Raw genomic sequence first — 19,931 nt, forward strand, 5'->3', positions numbered from 1 at the left:
TGTATCCAAATGTCATAAAAATATGAGCTTTTGCTGTTTGCGGATAATTATGCTGAGAACATATTGTGGAATTATTGCTGCTCTACCATGAACCTTTTCTGAAATAAAGACCTGCAAATTATGAAAATTTTCGTTTCCTGGGCCGATGTTGAGAATTTTTATAAAAACATCTACTCATACCCGAAAAGCGAACATTAACTGAATACAAATAAAAATATGTATATATTTAGTAGGATAATTTTCAGCTAGCTAACTTGAGCATAATTTGTATAATCTATAACCAAAGTTGGCCAGAATAGAAGAGAAGCTCGGAACTCCGCCTCTTTGACATTATTAATCAGTCATCACGCAACAATATATAATATTTTGAAGTAAATATAAAAGGTGGAACGACCATCCTTTGTTCGATCATAGGTGGCGAAAGGGAGGGGACGCGCGCATTTGTCGATGCACCAACTGTATGAATTTACGCAAGAATGTGGATGGTAGATGGGGAGGCTTTCTATTTTTTTAGAAAATGTTATGTCCGTGGTTGGCTTGAAGAAACAATGCGTTTGCGAACACACAAAACAAAACTATTTATTAGAACTCGACTCGAGCGGTGCGCGCTGGCGGCCGCTCATCGGCACGGTCCGAAGTCACGGCTGGCCGGTGCAAGCAGAAGAGGGCTGGGTAAAGGAGGAATGGAATGTTGAGAGGGTCGTTGGTCCTTCGTTCCCACGCGCAGCCCTTGCGAACACAACACCGCGGCGGGAATCGCCCACTAGTTGAGCGGTTCGTTGTTCCCCCTCGCCTACGCGTCTACGTGCAAGACACAACAGACAGCATCCCCAGCTGCGCTGCTGTGCGGCCTCCTCCCGAAACGTTCATTTCAGAGCTTGTTGGAGACGCTACAAGACTTGTGACAGCTTCTTAAACCTTTCTTTAATTTCTTCCCTCATTAATTTTCTTTTTCATTGTGCTGTGCATAATTTTCTCTTGCGCCTATACATGTCCATGTGCTCCGGTTTGTGCTTGCTACATATCAGTGAATAGCTGAGCTGTGAAATGTCGCCGGAGTACGGATTACAGCAACGGCGGGATACCATCGGCATTATCGGACTCAGTGAACGCCGTCATCTTAGACCGTGAGTATATATCTTTGCAGAATGCCATTGCTTCATAATTGGTTCTATATAATCTCTTACCAGTCCCAAATGTTCTCTTTCCGTATTCTCCTCGAAACCGCTGCGCGAAGCATGACTTCAAGAACTAAGCGAATTTTCGTCCGGGTTACATGCAAGCAAGTGCGTGGACTTAATTGCTGGCTGCGATTTGAATAGCATTTGCGCCGAAAATAGAGGAGCCGTGCGTAACAGGTGTGTATGCCACCAACAAGTGACAGAACACTGCAGGCAGCCATTTGCGCAGTTTTTTGACTGTGCAGCGCTCCGCAATCAATTAGTAACCAGATACTATACGCCCGGCTTTGTACATATATTTTGGACAGCCTCTCTTCTGCGCGCAGGAAGCCATGTTCACACAGTTTTTGGATTTTGTTAAGAGTTAAGGGCAGTTTTTTGTTTTCAGATGTACAGATGAAGTTTGGAAAACTGTTCGTGCCATCTGTGCAAGCGAATTTTACAGTAGGGCGGACATTATGTGCGTGATGCCGCTTGATGATTAGGCTATAATTAAGTCATAATGAACCTCCACTTTTATAATGGTTAATATCATATTGAGGAATTGAAAGCCGTGAACAGCGCAAGTGAGCCCCTTTTCAAAATTTTCTTAATCGACGCCCCCCTTCTGAGCACGCGCCTTCAGGTGAGGGCGTTATCAGAAAGCGGCGACAATAGGAGAGCGATTTCGCAGACGCGCTTCGAAGGCGGGGGAAAATAACAATACAAGCAAAAAGGCACATAAGCCGTGTGTGCACTGCGTCCCTGTCACTGAAAAGTAAACAACGTGCACGCGGGACACATTGTACAAAACATTGACGGCCGGTATGAGGCAACCATATCGTCCGAAATATATTGCTCGCGAAGCGCTCGATCACGGCGCGCACTTTCAGGCGAAATGGGACAGGCCGTCAGGTCCGCCTGTTCGGCAATTACAGCTCTTTGTACCTCACGTACCGTACCGTATGCATGAAGTGCACGCCATAGCCATCGTGCAAGAATGTTGAAACCGAAGCAGCGATCCACGTATTCTAATTCTATAGGAAATCATTTGGGAAAAGAAAAGAGCAACTTAATATGATGTGCATGGTTCTTTAATGAACGACATGTATAAATGGATGGTTGAATAGTTACAGTAATGGAGTGTTCCGCTAAAATTGTTTACGGCCGTGACCGCAATAAATATTACTCATATTGCTCTTAGCTTTAAGCTCTGGCATTGATAAGCTTATCTAAAGAACCGACTGGCAGTGACAGGTTGTTTACAGCTGTTGATCAAAAGGTAGGCCATTATGCTATTATTGCAGGCATATTTGCTTCTTTTTGTACCTCTGTTTACTAAAACTTAATTTTGTTCCCCATTCCTAGGGACGCAGCACCTCTTACAATACTGACTGTTCAGTCGCTTTTATTCAAGGTACAAAAAGGAGGAAATGCGCATGCACTCATCTGTCACTCAGCCTGTCTTTCCGTTAACAGCTGCAAATAACACTCCACTGCTCCTCGGTACCTTGGATGAAGATTTTAATGGGGTTACCTGAGATGCCTAGCAATTGCTGTAATATTTATACCAATCACTGCAGTGAAAAAGAAAGGTAACACTGCATCGCTTTAACTGCTGCATGCACCTATAAACGTGCCTTAATTTATTGCCTATCCTTATAGACGCAGGACCTCTTGCTTTAGGCTTTGTTCAGTAAGCAACCGTCTTTCATTGCTTCAATTTCTATCTCTCCACCACTTTCTTGTTGCTTTGGGTGTAATCATTTGATTTCATTGTTGAAATCATATTGTTTTATCATGTGTGAATGATTTAGCCTGCACATACATGCTTTCATTTTTTTAGATGCGCATCGGGAGCGTTTTCTACGTAGAAATGGATCGATTGAGTTGTATCACTGGTGCGAAAACCGACAACCCCCAGAAGATACGTGTCCTGTGGTTGGAAGGGCAATAAAGAAGAAGAAAATCAGCGGAAAAGCCTGCCTAAAAAAAGGTAGCACTGCATCACTGTAACTGCTGCATGCACCTTTAAATATGCCTTATTTTTATTGCCTATTCTTATAGACGGTGGACCTCTTGCTATTGGCTTTTTGCAGAAAGCAACCGCCTTTCATTGCTTCAATTCCTATCTCTCCACCACTTTTTTGTTACTTCGAGTGTGAACCTTTGATTTTATTGTTTAAATCATATTATTAAATCGCCGGTGAATGATTTCGCCTACACATACATGCTTTCATTTTTTTTTTTTTTTTTAGGTGCGCATCGAGAGTGTTTTCTACGTATAAATGGATCGATTAAGTTGTATCACTGGTGCGAAAACCAACAGTTCGGTACCCCCAAAAGATTTGTGTACTGTGGGTGGCAGGGGTATAAAGAAGAGGATAATCAGTGGAAAAGCCTACCTAAAGACTTACAAAGATGGCGCAAAAGCGAAATGCTGATCAGGGTTAGAGTCTGATTACTTCTGTTATCCCATTTCACTTGCTAGGTGATGTGACATATATGAAGCACCTTAGTATAATTTGTGGTATACTCACTGAACATTGTGTAGACATTAACTTTTTTCTCGTTCAATTATTTTGAGTGACGCACGAATTGGAATAAAACGAAGTCATCCACACATCTAATGCCCATAGACATTAGATGCGTGGATGAGCTCATTAATTGTGTTCCTATGTGAGCATGCAATAGTTTGTCGAATATATTAATATGTTAAAAGTTGATTTTTTTACTGTTAATCGGAGTAATACATATGCTCCATATAATAGCATTATTCTCCTGTAGTTTGTATCTGCTCTTTCCTAAATTGTATTCTACAAAGTATACGTGTGTCATCTCGTACGTCTATTTAACTAGCGAACAATTTGCAATCGAATCCCTTTAGTGATGTTGTTTCAGCTACAAATAATGTATGACAGTTGTGACAATATAGGTAGCTTTAGGTATAACATATAGCGCGAAAATCTTTAATATATGCGATGATATTTTTATTCACCGCATTGGCTAAACCAGCCTGTTCGAAGAGACGAAATGAAAACAAATATGGATGTCTTCGGACAGGAACAGTAATCGTGGTGCCATGACCATTTTTTTAAATCAGATTTTCATATGTCGTGGGCTAATGTCTCGACACAAAGGAATGACCCTTAGGTTTGCCAGATGCGGCGTAGTATTCTCGAAAAAAAAAATGCCTATCACTAAAGCTGGAAAACGCCGTTTTTGTCGTTTCAAAAAGTTGCACGTTTGGAGGCCGGCTGGTTGCGTAAAATTTTGTCATCCACTATTTTTTACTCACCGCATTTGGGCAACGTTTACTTGTATAAGAAGTATTAAAAGTGTGTTTCATTGATGCAGTTGATTTAGTAAAAAATCGCAATCTTTGCTTCAAGAACAACGCGCTACAAAAATGTTAATGTTCAACCTTACATACTGGCGTGACGCGTTGCGTTGTTTGCACTAAAACATTCTGTGTTTATTACGCAGGTCATATTGTTAATTTAAGGCAGAATTTGGAGCTCTAAACTGCTATGTGTGTTCTCGGTAACGCCACCAAAAGTATTATGCTGGAAAGCGATTTGCTTATGATTGTAATTATAAAAATTATACATTGAAAAATCATCTTCAAAAATATAGTATTGTTAGTGGTGGTCAAAGCTGAGAAATGGAATAATATATAAATAACCTAGATTGAATACTATGGCACCTAGCAATAAAAAAGAATGCAGGACAGAGAAAAAGTTCAGCCTTCACTTGCGTTCTGCCATGAAATTGACAGAAATAGTGAATTAATACCATTTTAAGCTATATTAAGTATTTGTCCCAGAAGCAGAAAAAGCGTGTATAAGCGCTGACAAGGTTTTAAATTTTACTTAAGGTAAAATGTAACTAAATTCAGCAAATACTAGATTGAAGTTTTGATGCCTACTCCATAAGGGGGAGCCATATAAGCACATCTATAGAACAAAAACAAGCTTTTTTATATTTCTAATATTACATTTTGCAGAATTCAATATATTTACTGATTCAAATTACCAAAGTACTCTGCATTGTTTCCACAGATTTTGATAAAAATTGATGATGCGGCCGTTTCTTCAATTCTAATCAGTTTTCCTTATTTTACCATTTTCTTACTTTTGTCCAATTTCAAAATAATATGCAGATACACACACAAATCTAGAGCTTCAATTTTTTACAGAAATAAAGAATGGAACCTAGATAATGTAGAGAAATAGTTTCTGTGCCAAGATATTATTGGATCGTGCAAGAATGCAGGCTGAGTTTGGCCATTATCAGCACAAGCACTCGGTTTAATATTTAATGTTATATTTTTAAACAGTATAACGCAACACTTTTTAGTCCGTGATATTTTTGAGGAACTGAAGATTTTTGAGAGGGATTTGAATAAAAATCGAAGATTATCTTTTTTTAATGGCAGCAAATTTGCCCTTTACTGCTGTTTTCGAATTCTGAGCAATTTTGATGCGTTGTGGAGAACACACCTAGTGGTCTGGAGCTCCAGATACTGCCTGGAATTAAGAACATGCGTCAGGAAGTGAAAACATATTTAGTGCAACCAACCTAATGCATCATATGCCAGTACATAAGGTTAAAAATGAATATTTTTGCAGCGTATCGCTCCTGAAGAAAAGTTTGCTATTTTTTAATAACTCAACTGCAAAAACAAAATGCGTTTCTAATAGTGTTTGTAAATATAAAACCTGCATATATTTAGTGAGTAAAAAAGAGTAGATGACAAAATCATGGTATCCAAACTTGCAACATTTTCAAATGGCAAAAACAGCGTTTCCTACCTCTAGAGATATACCATACAATTATTTTTTTCGAGGAAACTACGCGTATCTTGAAAACCTAAGGTTAATTCTTTTGTGTCTAGATATTTGCCCACCACATATAAGAATTTCATTGGAAACGAAAGATGGCCATGGGACCTCGATTATGTTTCTTATCTAAGGCACCCATAATTCGCTGTGAGAAAGCCAATATCAAGGGCTTTTTTTAATATTCCATATTTCGAACGGTTGTGCCATCTAAGAAAATTTGAAAGCTAGGCACACCTTAGGTGTCGCCAGCCCTCACTTTCTGTTACAGCTGCATTTGCTAAGCTGAATTAATGCGTTCAGTACTTTATTTTAGCCACGAGTATAGCGCTATTACGTGTCAATTTTAAAGAAAGGCCGCAGTGACGCGATTCCTGTAGAATTTGTAAGTGAAATCTGTAAACCTTACAAATCTACCCATATATATGATTTCTTGCAGGTTTTATTCAAGCTACATTACACCTGCTGCGCCCCATAGCTTGAGCCAAGGGTTATAAATAAACCATTAGAAACAGACGATGGAAACCGGTGGCGCATTTTTGCTGGCAGCCACTTAGGACAGCACAGAAAATTTTTATTTTGTACGTAGGGAAGTGAGGTTATTCGCTTCAAGTACTAAATATTCACTTTAGACAATAAGTAGGACTTAGAGTCGGTGAGCACGTTCGGGAACCCCTGTTTCAATATTTGCGGTTAGAAACCTCATGTGTACCTTTTTTTCCAGCTGCAGATAAATTCCGGGTTATGTAGATACCGAAACCGTTACCAGCCCATTCGCGCACCTCGATTGTGCTGCTCACAACATGATTTTGAGCGGACAAAACAACCTGCCGCTATGATGGCTAGCCCCATGCATGAGTAAGGGTGATACGCTGGTGATGGTTGCTTCGCGTCGGCCCTTTGGCTCACATGAAGGCTCGAGTTACAATGAGCACGCTGAACTTTGCAATGCGGATAATGACTACAAAGCGGTAAGGTACAAATGAGTGGAACAGTATTTTTCAGCTGTAAAATACAAATACAGTCTTGTTGGACGAATGTGCTGGCGCAGACGAAGAAACCATAGGCAACTTGTAGGTCTAACGCTACACAGGGCTGTCGAGCCAAGCCAAGTCCTCAATTGTATTGTCCAGGAATCTAATTTTTGTATTTTCGTGGTTTCCTACTGTATCTGGCGTTCAAAGTGCAGACGTGAGGGTACTTTATCGCAAATAATCAAACGTGATTTGTGCCGGTACTCTTCAAAGTAGCAACACCATTTATTGTGTAAGTCAATAATCAGTAATTTAGGTAAATAATGTCAAATAAGGATTCCAAACAAAACCTTTTCTGTGGCGCTCAAGGTAGCTTCCAGCAATATGTATCTGGTTTCCTTTGCCTGCCTCCGAAATGTTTTTTTTTATCCCTTGGATCAAATTTGCTTCGACAAGCAGTATATGTGTAAAAATGATGCTCCTGTGAGCTACCTGTTTAAGTGAGCTCCCGTTTAAGTGAACTACCCACAAAACCAGTCAAAAGCGTATATCAGCTAACCAGTGGCCAGTGCAGCAGTCGTGGGCTTAGATCGCTTGTGTATATTATATCTAGCCATTTAAAAAAATGCAAATTGTCGCTGAACAATCTCTTGGTAACGATATTTAGTATAAACTGTTTGCACGTCGCAGAAAGCGTAGGAGCGGCAAAAAACTAGCGCGCCAGAAATATGCGGAGATAGCCGACAATCAAGCACTAATTCCTAGTGTGGGATGAAACACTGGCTGTCTCTGCCGTATTGCTGTGGAGGCGATCAAAATGCAACAGGGCACATGCTATGCAATGTATGTACGTCTTTCATCCTAATAAACCCAAGGCAGCTGAAACTAATCTGGAACTCATCAGTATAGTGTTTCTCATTGACCATGAATTTTGGTACATGAATCCTGGAATTTTCTACATCTTCCTAAAATAATGCGCGCCATTTTATATGCCTTGTAATAGTGTTGTAAATTTTTTTTCCTCATTGTTTTTGTGCAGGTGCCATTTGCGAAAAAGTTGGGGTGGACGATTTGGAGGCACGCGCATTTATTCGCAGGTGGCTGCCTGGTTCCTGTGACAGGGGGGGGGGGGCGGAAGAAGAAGGCGTTATGCTGAAACCTCCCCTGGCGAACCAGGCATGCCACCTGTGAATGCAATTGCAGGGTCAGCCCCCTCACTACGCCTATGAGTGTGCCCTCCAGCTCCCCGGCCCCTTCCACTTCCCGAGAGCCCGCCCTGCCCCGCTAACTGCGGCTGTGTGTGCCCTCAGCGCTGGCTAGTAACAACTGCCGTCTATAGTAACAATTGCAATAAATATTATCTTTTTGTGAACCATGCCCTTGTTTTGTGAATATCTACTGGTTGCTCATGAGCGACAATTTGAATTATTATGGCCACTCTTATTTGAAAGGCCATTATTGTCCCAGCAAGTTCGATGTGCTGTCACGAATATGGCTAAAATGAAAAGGGCTGCATTTTATGGCCTGCAAAGGCAGTGCCACAAAATGTGTGACCTTGACATCATCAATGGTACATGAATGGAGTAGCCAGTGTACCCATAAACCATTGGATTAATATTGGTATCGATAATATGCGGCATGAATGGAGTAGCCAGTGCACCTGCAATGGCTAACCATTGGTATGATATTGGCATTGACAATGGGCCATCAATGGAATAGCTGGTTTTAAACAAAAATTGGTAATACAATGATGGCATAATGCTGGACAGTATTGGCAAGAATCATGGTGCATGAATGGAAAGTCTAATATTGTGCCTACATTGGTGGCTCCAGCTTGGTTGAACACTGGACCAATCTTGGAACGAAAGATGGGCCAAGAATGTAGAATGTAGTAAAATGCCCAAATGCCAATATCGGTCCAATATTGATGCCATTCTTTTCCAGTGATGAACCATTGTTAGACCAATGCTGGTGTGCTGCTTGGGTGGCTCGTTTACATTTGAGCATTCAGAGGCGCGAGCGAGCGAAATCCCCTGCGATCCGACACACTGCTTCGTTCACACTTCTGAGCCAGCATATCGCCGCCGTCGTCACTTCGACTGCAAGCTCCCGTTAACCCTGACCTGACCGCTCGACTGTAGCTATGTACGCCACGAACAGCATACATATGCTAAGTGCCGAAGGAAAAACGCATTATCATGCAATTGTTCCCTAAATCATGGCACATGTGTCCCACATACTGTGGCAACAAGAGCTTCAACGAGCTATTTGCAGGCATCATAAACAAAAGGGACATACGTGCCGCTCATACCAAGGAGAGCGCCAATCTTATTCCAAATATCATTGTTCCCCTATTGCATCCTTGCCTATTGCGCTGGTCGCCCGGAGAAAAACGGGCCCCGGATAAAAAGCAAAACCTAAAAATAGCGAAGCACCATACATAAATTAAAAAGGAAAAAAAAAATTTTAGAAAAAAAAGCGCCAGCACCAGCTGGATTCGAACTCACCACTGCTTGCTCCGTAACGTTCGGCGCTAACCACTCGGCTGCGCCGAGCGTTTTTCTTCTTTATTGCCTGACTTTTGCGCGACAACACAAACACACACAAGACATTGATATAATAAGCCTGCCAGGGACTGGCTTCGTCGTTCTAAAATTCATTTAGATTCATTGGTTTGGCAATCACTCATGATTATCATCGACAAACTTCACAATCTGAATAAACCAATGGAGAGCCTCGCGGAAAAAAATTCGTGTAGGACGCGCATCTGGATCACAGTGATATCCTGCCATGCGTGACCACCATATACTGTGGAGGCCCATTAGCATGATTGAATCATATGGAAGAAATAGGCAATATAGACTCTAATAGCACACAGAACATGGCAGCAATGGGAGCTTTATAAGAACAGCCTAAAATAATAGCAATTAGCTGATCTAGTATCCTTGCCCAGTTACAGAAACATATTAAAGCCAACTAAAGGTTCCTGCTTATAAAAAGGCTTGAAAATGAATGTGCAGCGCCTGGCAAATGGACAGAAGATACTGCCAGACCACTGTCCATCTTCCCGAGCCACCAAGTAGCCGAATATCTTGGCACGTAGCTGAGCGTCGTCCTCGTCTCTCTCGAGGTTCGCTTGAATAAAAAAGGGCAGCTCGATTGTTCTGCTGCTTGTCTGCTGCTTGCTATGTGTGCTTGTGACATTTGGTGGATTGTGCAAGATAAGATCCCATGTACGTTGCCCCCGAAGACGTCAGTGACGCTGCACATCGGTGCGTGGACGCGACTCCCGTCCGTAAAGCCAGCAGTCACCGCCGAGGCCTACAACCTGAGTTCGAACCACTCTCCCCCCGCTACGAACCATGACATTCACGTCACGTAGCCAGACAAGCCAGCTTTCCAGCAATGCCCCTCTGTTCGTCCTTCTCGTACCGCGTTCCCCGCCATCATTTCATGGTGACCGGTTCGAGATGTGGAAGACTGCTTGGCCAGTTGTGACCGTGTGGCCGCATTTAGCTAAATAATGTATACTTCGCGCTGCAAGACTCGGCCAAGACGTTGTTTGAAAACCACGAGGCGTCCTTTGTTAATTGAGTAGCCTTTCGCCGTGAGTTGCTTACAACATTCAGTTCGAGCGCGCAAAGAAAACGCAAAGATTGCAATTCGTTCAAGGTATCAAAAGTCAAATGTGAGCGTGGCCCTATTTGCCAAGGACATGACGCGACTTTTCAATCGGGCCGACCCTACCATGCCCTGTGGCAACGGAGGTACCGCACCTCATGCGTGGGGTGAAGAAGCAGCTGTTCGCTAGCCTCCTTCGCAACCCTCCAAGAACTGTCGCAGATTTCGCGAGAGAAGCTACCAGCATAGAACCTTCACTGCACGAACCGAGTACTGAATACGGCCGTCAGGCAAGCGTAGCGGCTACACCCTACGGTACGTCTGTGCCAGCAGCTAGGGACGAGGCATTGCGGGGGCTTGTGAGGAGCGTTGTCCGCGAAGAGCTGCAAAACCTTGACTTGAATGCTCCCTCTGCGATGAATTATTCTACTGGGGACGTCATCCGTGATGAATTCCGGTGAGCGGTGCAGCCGCCACCGGCACCACAACCATAGCCATCCATCATGACTTATAGTGATGTCGAATTTCGACCTGCCCCTGAGAAAGATCCATTCCGCCCCGTTTTCGGACCACCACCTCGCTACATGCGCCTCGTCGAGCAGCAACAAGATCTGCTCCCCGTCGAGCCGCAGCAAGACCAGCGTCCCGCTATCAGCAAGGCGCACTTGTGGCGCATGCCCAACAGATGGCCGCTCTGATATCCTTGCGGCGAACCTGGTCACATTCTTCGCAATTGCCCATGCCGGAGAATAGGTTTAAGAGGATTTCCCCCAAATGCGCCTCGACCCCGCTATGGCGAAAGAACACAGAAGATTGAGGAGTACCTGGCTGCTAACGAGATTCACCCGTCGTCACCATAACGGCAGTCGCGATCGTCATCTCCGAGGCGTTTGCATCGCGCACTCCTTCTCTGGGCAATTCAGAGGCATGTCCCCTCGCCGGGAAAACTAAACACAGCGACCTCCGGGGGTGAGGCCGCCGCTACGTCTCAGATTAAACAGCCTCCACCCGACGATTTTACGCGACGGCCCGAGCTGCGACGACAGGATTCGATGAACTCACCGACGTGTGCGAACGCATTGTTTACGGTAAAAGTTTTGTAACTGCCGACAGTTGTGATGTGACCGCACTTGTGGATACCGGTGCCGATTTTTCCGTCATGAGCAGCCAGCTAGCACGGCACTCCGTGAGGTTCTGACGCCTTGGTCTGGGCCCATGATGCGTACCGCCGGTAGTCATGTGATGACGCCGATTGGCATGTGCACTTGTCGCATAGAGATCTGCGGTTTTACTCTCACTGACAGTTTTTCCGTATTACAAAAAAGAGTGCTGCAAAGATCTGATTCTCGGCATGAGTTTTTTGCAAGACTATGGTGCTGTTACAGACCTTCGGGAGCAGCTCATTGTATCTTTTTCAACCAAGCGAGCTGTTGATAGCAACACGGTCTTCCGGAAAACGATGTTGCGCATCGATGTTGCGACTACATAACGATCCCTCCGCGTGCGAGCAAGTTCGTCACAGTCGAACGTGATCACAGCACTGGCACGCATGGCATTGCTCAAGCTAACATGTCACTGCTTCTAACTCGAGAAGTTTGTTTAACTCGGGGCCTTGTCGAACTTGTCCATTGGCAAGTCGAAGTGCTAGTGACAAACTTCACATGTGAACCCTAACATTTGACGGAAAACATGACGGTCGCTTAGTTTGAAGAACTTGGAGAACATACAGGCCAGTACGCTTTATCCAACACGTCAGACCTCGACAATACGACACCTACAGCCATTCATACTGATGTAAACCCGCACCTCTTGCTCAATCAGAAACGCTGCAAAGAGAAGCTTGTCATTTCGAAGACACCTTACCGGGTGTCTTCAAAAGAACGTGATGCCATCCGCCGCCAAGTAACAAAAATGCTCCAGGACGACGTTATCCAACCGTCGACGAGCCCCTGGTCTTCGCCTGTTGTCCTTGTCGCGAAGAAGGATGAAACCTTGAGGTTCTGCATGGATTGCAGATGCCTCAGCAACGTCACGTAAAAGGATGTGTACCCCCTGCCGCGCATGGACGATTGCGTCGATCGTCTTCCCCATGCCACCTACTTTTAGTCACTTGACCTCCGCAGTGGATACTGGCAAAGAGAAATTGACGAGCGAGGCCGTGAGAGAACCGCTTTTATTACGCCGGACGGTTTGTATGAGTTTAAAGTACTCCCGTTCGGCCTGTGTTCTGCCCCTGCCACATTTAACCAAATGATGGACACTGTACTCTCTAATCTGAAGTGGCAGTCATGCCTCGTGTATGTCGAAAACGTTGTGATTTTCTCGGATACGTTCGACGAGCACGTGAAACGTTTGCGCGCTGTATTCAAGGCCATTCGTTCTGCCGGTCTCTCTCTAAAACCCAAAAAATGCCAGTTTGCGTTTATCGAGCTGAAATTTCTCGTGCACACTGTCAGCGCCCGAGGTGTTAGCCCAGACCCAGAAAAGACGGCCCCTGTTGCTTCATTCCCCAAACCAGCGGATAAGCGAAGCTTGCGTCGATTTCTCGGCCTGTGCGCTTACTATCGTCGCTTTGTTAACAATTTCTCCAATATCGCTGAGCCTCTGACCCGCCTGATAAAAGACGCCGAGCCGTTCTTTTGGGGCCCCGACCAGGAAAAAGCTTTCGCGGAACTCAAGTCCCGTCTCCAATGTACTCCTACACTTGGCCACTTCGACGAAGAGGCCGATACGGATGCCAGTAACATTGGCCCCGGTGCGGGCCTTGTTCAGTGGCAGGACGGTGCAGAACGCATCAGTGCTTGCGCTAGTCGCACCTTGTCCCGTTGCAAATTTAGTTATTCAACGACGGAAAAGGAGTGCCACGATGTTTTGTCGCCGGTCATGAAATTAAGTCCGTACTTGTACGGTCGTCCGTTTCGTGCTATGAGCGACCATTACTCTCTGTTTTGACTGGCAAACCTGAAATATCCATTGGGTCGGCTTGCTCGATGGAGCTTTCGGTTGCAAGGATTTGACGTTACTATCCTGCACAAGTCCGGCAAGAAACACAGTGATGCTAACTGTCTGTCCCGCGCCCCTACTCCCTGCCAGGCGGATGGCTCCGACGATGATTCCGCTTTCCTCGGTGTTATCGCGAAGTCCACCTTATCCCGAAAGCAGCGGGCTGAATCTGAACGTTTGCCCCTTATCAAATACCTCGAAGAAACCGTGTCATCTCTTGCTCAGCTCTTCAGGAGTGGACTGTCTTTATTTTGCCTGTGCGATAGTGTGCTCTACAAGAACTACGGTCCAACAGAAACTGCTTATCTGTTTGTAGTACCAACTACGCAACATGACGAAGTTCTTCGTGCGTGCCACGATGACCTTTCTTCCGGCCATCTCGGGTTTTCTCGCACATTGGCATGGACACGCCGTAATCTTCGTGCGTGCCACGATGACCTTTCTTCCGGCCATCTCGGGTTTTCTCGCACATTGGCATGGATACGCCGTAAGTACTACTGGTCCAGGCTAGCTGCCGTTGTGCACCGCTACGTCCGTACCTGCCGTGAGTACCAGCGGCGGAAGACACCACCCATTAAACCATCTGGGCTCCTGCAGCCTATCGATCCCCTGAAATTTTCAATTCAACTGGTCGGCATGGGCTTACTGGGCCCATTCTCGAAGTCCTCCATGGGTAACAGGTATATAGCGGTTGCCACTGACTACCTCAGCCGCTACTGTGAGACCTAGGCCATGCCCCGTGGTACCGCAGAGAAAGTTGCGCATTTCTTCATTCACAACATTGTACTCCGTCATGGTGCCCCAAGAGTCGTCTTAACTGACAGAGGAACCTAGTTTACGTCGACACTCATGAGTGAGGTACTTCGACTTATAGGCACCACCCACAACATAACAGCAGCTTATCATTCTCAAAATAATGGACTGACTGAGCGGCTTAACAAGACAATTGCCGATATGATTTCTATGTATGCAGACGAGGATCATGGGAACTGGCACCGAATTCTGCCGTACATCACGTTCGCATATAACACTGGGCTCCAGGAAACTACACGCTTCACTTCATTTCATTTGGTTCATGGACGCAAAAACTTTACTATGCTGAATGCCATGCTTCTTCCAGATTCTGCTCCCTCCATTGTCGTGGGAGCTAACCAATTTATTCGTGACCCAAAAGCCACACGCCAGGTTGCGCGACAGCGAATTCGGCACCAACGAGTATATGACGCCCAGGGCTACAACCTGCGACACCAAGAGGTGACTTACACGCCCGGCGACCAAGTCTGGGTATGGAGCTCAATACGGTTGCGAGGGCGCTCTGAAAAGCTTCTGCGGTGTTACTTTGGACCTTACGAGGTGCTCCGTCGCCTTAGCGCGGAGAACTACGAGGTCTTACCACAAAGCGCTGTCCACTCCTCTCGGCAGCCAAAGTCTAAAATAGTTCACATTGCCAGAATGAAACCTTATTTCAATCGTTTAACCGTTTTAGGGTCCAAACAAGATCTAGAGACTCTCCCGTATAACTTACCCCGCTTTTCTATCATTCCCCTACGCTTGCGGCATCGGGTCGATGCCCCTTGGAAGGGGGGCAATGCCACACCGCTGTCCATCTTCTGGTGCCACCCAGTAGCCGAATGTCTTGGCACGTGGCTGAGCGTCGTCCCCGCCTCTCTCGGGCTTCGCTTGGTTAAAAAAGGGCAGCTCGGCTGTCGCGCTACTGGCTACGTGTGTTGATGAGAATATAAGGAAGGATAAACAAAAATTGAACTGATAGAGCTCGGCTACGCCGAGCCATAGGAAGCCGGGAAGTATTTCTGCATATTATTTTACGGCCGCGTTTATAATGGATCATGTTTCGAATTGTACAGGCCATTGCTGCCGGTCTAAAAATTACAACTTCTTGACAATCGGAGCATGCTTTCTGCTCTCACAGCTTGCAACTAATGTTCTGGTTACCTATGCGACCTTTATTGTGCACTAGAACCATTTTAACACGCGGAATTTCATAGCGCTTGCAAATTTAGGGGCGCCGGCTCTTCGGTCATTCCCTGCTACTGTGAACGTATTTAGCACAAACCTTGAAGGAAAAAAGTGGACAAGGACAAGAAAGGACAAGGTCCTTTTCTTGGGTTGGTCTCGACCTGCTTGGGCCATTTCCTATATTGACTTCAGGGTACAAATGGTTCGTCGTAGTGAGCGATTACGCCACACGGTATGTCATAACCACAGCTAACCCCACCAGCTGTGCCTCCGACGTTGTAGACTTTCTTTTGCATGACGTCATCTTGCTTCATGGCGCTCTTCGTCAACTGCTCACCAATCGCTGTCGCTGCTTCCTTTCTAAAGTTGTTCATGACGTTCTCCGCTTATGCGCTACGCGCCACAACTTTACAACGGCTTACCATCCACAAACGAATGGTCTTACTGAGCACTTTAATCGTACACTGACCGAAATGATATTAATGCATGTTTCTGACCATCACCGTGACTGGGATGTCTCTTTACACTTCATTACATTCACCTATAACTCCTCACGGCATGATACCACCGGATACTCTTCCTTTTATCTACTCTTCGGCCGCGACCCCCTATTTTCCTCCGACATCTTACTGCCTCTTAACAATTCATCCAGCAGTTAGGCTTCCGATGCCATCGCCCTCGCTGATGGCGCCCGTCATATTGCTCGAGACTGGCTTGGTGTGTCTCAGCGTTCTCAAAAGCACTGTTACGATCTCCAGCACCGTGACGCCTTCTACCCTCCTGGCTGCCTCATACTCCTCTGGCTCACAGCCCGACGTGTAGGCATGTGCGAGAAACTTCGGCCCTGCTATGTGGGCCCTTACTCCGTCTTGTGGCAACTTACCGACGTTACGTACGACATTATGCCTGTGAATCGCAAGTCTCTTACAAACCGTCATCCAAAAGTTGTGCATGTCGCTCGTCTCAAACCTTATATCTCGCGCTCACCTCTGTTGTTATGCGCATCAGGACTGTGCTTCCGCGGGGGGGGGGGGGGTATTATTACGGTACGCAGTCACGGAGACGATAACAAAGTGCTGGGCTGGTGGAGAAAAACCGCTACAGCTAGGCTCTGGTGCTCCTGTGAGTGTGCCCCTCATGGTGAACTGTTGCGGCTACGACGTAACATCGCCTCGTTACATCCCGACGTGCTTCGTAACAATATGAAGTCTATATACCGGACAATAATACTTGCTGGGAGGCCATTGGCGCATGCTTGTTTGAAAAAGATGTAGCGCCAAAGTGGAAACACTCAGAACGATGCTGCACCCGTCCTGTTTGTTTCTTGCTGAGTATCGTCCGTTTTGGTGCAACATCTTTTTCAAATGATATCTCGCCCCTTCTATGTCCTTTTGCGCTTAAACAGTCTTACCATATGCGCAATTCCGCCTATAATTTACGAACAGGGTGAGAACGCCTAAGGTCAAGCACATCGGATCGACGCATTTTACCGCTTTGAGGTTCTCGGTGGGGCGAGATCATGGCGCCATGCACATATTCGAAGCTGTCAAACACGGTGTATTCCTTGCTGGATACATTACAGGTGACGGCAGTGAGCGCTGTGTAATTGCGAAATTGAATTGAACCTAATAGCATCGCTAAAGGCCACGGTAAAAACGTTTCATATTAGCCGCAAATCAACGTTGTTGTTTTTTTTTGCAGTGAGCATCTGCTCCCTATACCAAACGTAGGTGCTCTGCATCATTTGAGAGTGAAAAATCTACCTCATGTCACCTACCGCTGCATGCCGTAACTGGTCCGTTATTGGAGAGTGAAAATCTACCCCAAATGAACTCCCGCGGCCACCCGCAAGTGCACCGTTTTCATTGAGGTAACACTAACGTTCTAAATCGAACCTCGTTTAGGAAGGACGTTAGAGGACAAGCCATTTACTCCAATTTGGGTGGACTCATGTCTAGTGTGTAGTGCTCACAAATGTCCTCAAAAATTGATCTGCGTGGCAATGTTCATTGAGTTTAAGCAAATTATGGCTCTATTCCCCATCTCGGAGGGAATAGCTCCATACAGAGCTCTCACATAATTGTGCCGTACTAAACTATGTCTGCAACAACGGCGGCTTGGGCGTGTTGGTTATCCATTAGTGAAAAAACAGCGCAACAAACAACGAGACACACGAGAGACAAGCGCTGACTTACAACTCAACTATGTCGCCGCCGCTATAATTCATTCACTACCGTCAGCAGCAGCATTTTATTTTCTTATTTTCCATTATTTTCTTTACACATTGCAGAAAACTATACATTGGCTTAGGATACGTAGCAGGCAGCTGAAATCGGCATTCAGAATGGTGACGTTTGTACTTTTACCACCATACGCTGTGCATACTCTGCAGCATGGCTCTTGCTACAATCTTCGTTTAGTGCAGTAATTTACTGGGCAAATTTTCGTGTTACATCTACTTATAATAGTGTCGCGTATCAATTTCGCACCATTCGAACTGTGCGACCAAACACGACTTGAACCTGCATACATACTTTTCCTGAAGATTATAAAGAGTTCAAGAAGGAATGTCATTGCAAGTTGCGTGTTGGGCAAGTCGGCTATAGACATCGTGAACATCTAAAGCAGCGTGGAAACAGACCAAAAAAAGCAGCAGCACGGAGAATAAACACGCCCACGAGAGGACTAAAGCTGCTCGGTGCTTTTGCATCCCTTTAATCGTCACTGTTTCCCTGCGCTGCTTCCGATTTACTGTGTAATCAAGGCTAGCATCCAGAAACTTCGGACCTCGGCTACGCCAGGTTTAGTATGCATTTCGACTCCAATAATATTATATATTACATCCCCAGGAAGCAGTGACCATGACTGACATATATTGCGCACTATCCTTGAAGACAGCATTATTTATATTCAACCGCTGTTGCAAAGGACGTACAGGCGCTTTTGTAAGAAATCAAACGGCTGTTTACCGCACGATTCCTTGTGTACAATGCTTAAATGAGTAGGTATCACATGTGGACTAAATTTGGTGTATTCGTTCAGTTTTATGGTGACGTGGAGCGACATGGAGCTGTCCTCGTTATAAAGCTGGAATTATTCTGATTATCAAGCGAGCACTGCTGGAGAATACTTTTGCCAGCGCTAGTTCACAATTTACGCAATTCCAAAGCGATGCCTACCTTGTTTTTATGCTAGAAAAGAAATTTGCATGGGCTGAAATGATTTCTGTCGACCATCACTGTCACCTACTAGACCAGAATTTTTTTGTCTGGCCAGCAAGGTGTGACGACGTATATGCGGAAATCGGGTGAAAAGCACGGCCACTGAATACAAAGTGCACGTATGCCTAGAATAGCGGCAACGTGTTCTTCATGATGAAGTGCGGACGTCGACCAACCAGTACCTTGAATGACATATGACCGTAAATTTTATGAGTATCCCTGTCGCCCTCGGCACATATGTGTCCACCGCTTTTCATGTCGCCTCTTTACTAGTCGCACCTGCCCTTTCTCGCCCTCAGTTATCGATTGCTTTCCATACAAAACCAGCCACTCCTCCATCAAGTGGTTTCTACCACCGCACTTGAAATGCATGCGCACAGAATGCTTGTACGGTGACCCCGCCTATATTGAGAGCTTTCTCGACAAAATAACATACATACATTCATTTGAATGCAGCCTCTGCCAGCGAAGCGCTCTCGCCAACTAGTCGGACCACATTTCGGGCAATACAAAGGTGGCATTCTGCTTACCTTTGCAAGTCTGCCTGAAGGTCCGTGCATCGATTGATTTACACATAGAACATAGCAGTCGTCTTATTTGAAATTCGCCTCTTCTGGACTCCGCTGTTTATAAGACCAAAGTGTATTGAGATGTTATCGCTGTACGCTTTTGTTCACCTGGTGAGCTGGAACACGTATTCTTTGTTTATGCGGGGTATGTATATATACATATACATATATGTATATATATATTCACAAGAATTCACAAGAATTCTGACACATGCGTAAGCACCCCATCTGTTATCATTCATCCCCGAGAAATCTCATATCTTGACGAAACTGGTTAAAGTGAAATGTTGTTTTATCTGCGAACATGCGCACTTGGTTGTCAGAGCATTTTTTGTATATATTCGTGTTCTTTCAATAAATAATGCATTTGATAGACAGCGCTGTTCCCGTCTACTCGCTTGTCCTATGTGTGTTGCGTTGTGTATTTAAAAAAAAAACTGCAATGAACACCGAGAAGAGGCAAACGATGAGAGGCAAATTATAAGAGAGAAAGAATAGGCTTTCGCCATTCTCCTTATAAGAAACATCAAAGAGACACTCTATTTTTGTTTTAGCATCCATACTT

General features: G+C 45.1%; 1 long non-coding RNA gene across 1 annotated transcript; it reads left to right on the forward strand.

The window, feature by feature from the left end:
• The first annotated feature begins 493 nt into the window (after window positions 1-493).
• On the forward strand, window positions 494-8,105 carry LOC146183067 (uncharacterized). Its single transcript, XR_014708455.1, has 4 exons — window positions 494-1,127; window positions 3,007-3,156; window positions 3,419-3,609; window positions 8,015-8,105. It is a non-coding gene; the product is annotated as an uncharacterized LOC146183067 (long non-coding RNA).
• The last annotated feature ends 11,826 nt before the right edge of the window (window positions 8,106-19,931 follow it).

Source organism: Amblyomma maculatum, chromosome 7 (genome assembly GCF_055883805.1).
Source record: "Amblyomma maculatum isolate TAMU_Amacu chromosome 7, ASM5588380v1, whole genome shotgun sequence".
Classification (NCBI taxonomy): Eukaryota; Metazoa; Arthropoda; class Arachnida; order Ixodida; family Ixodidae; genus Amblyomma; species Amblyomma maculatum.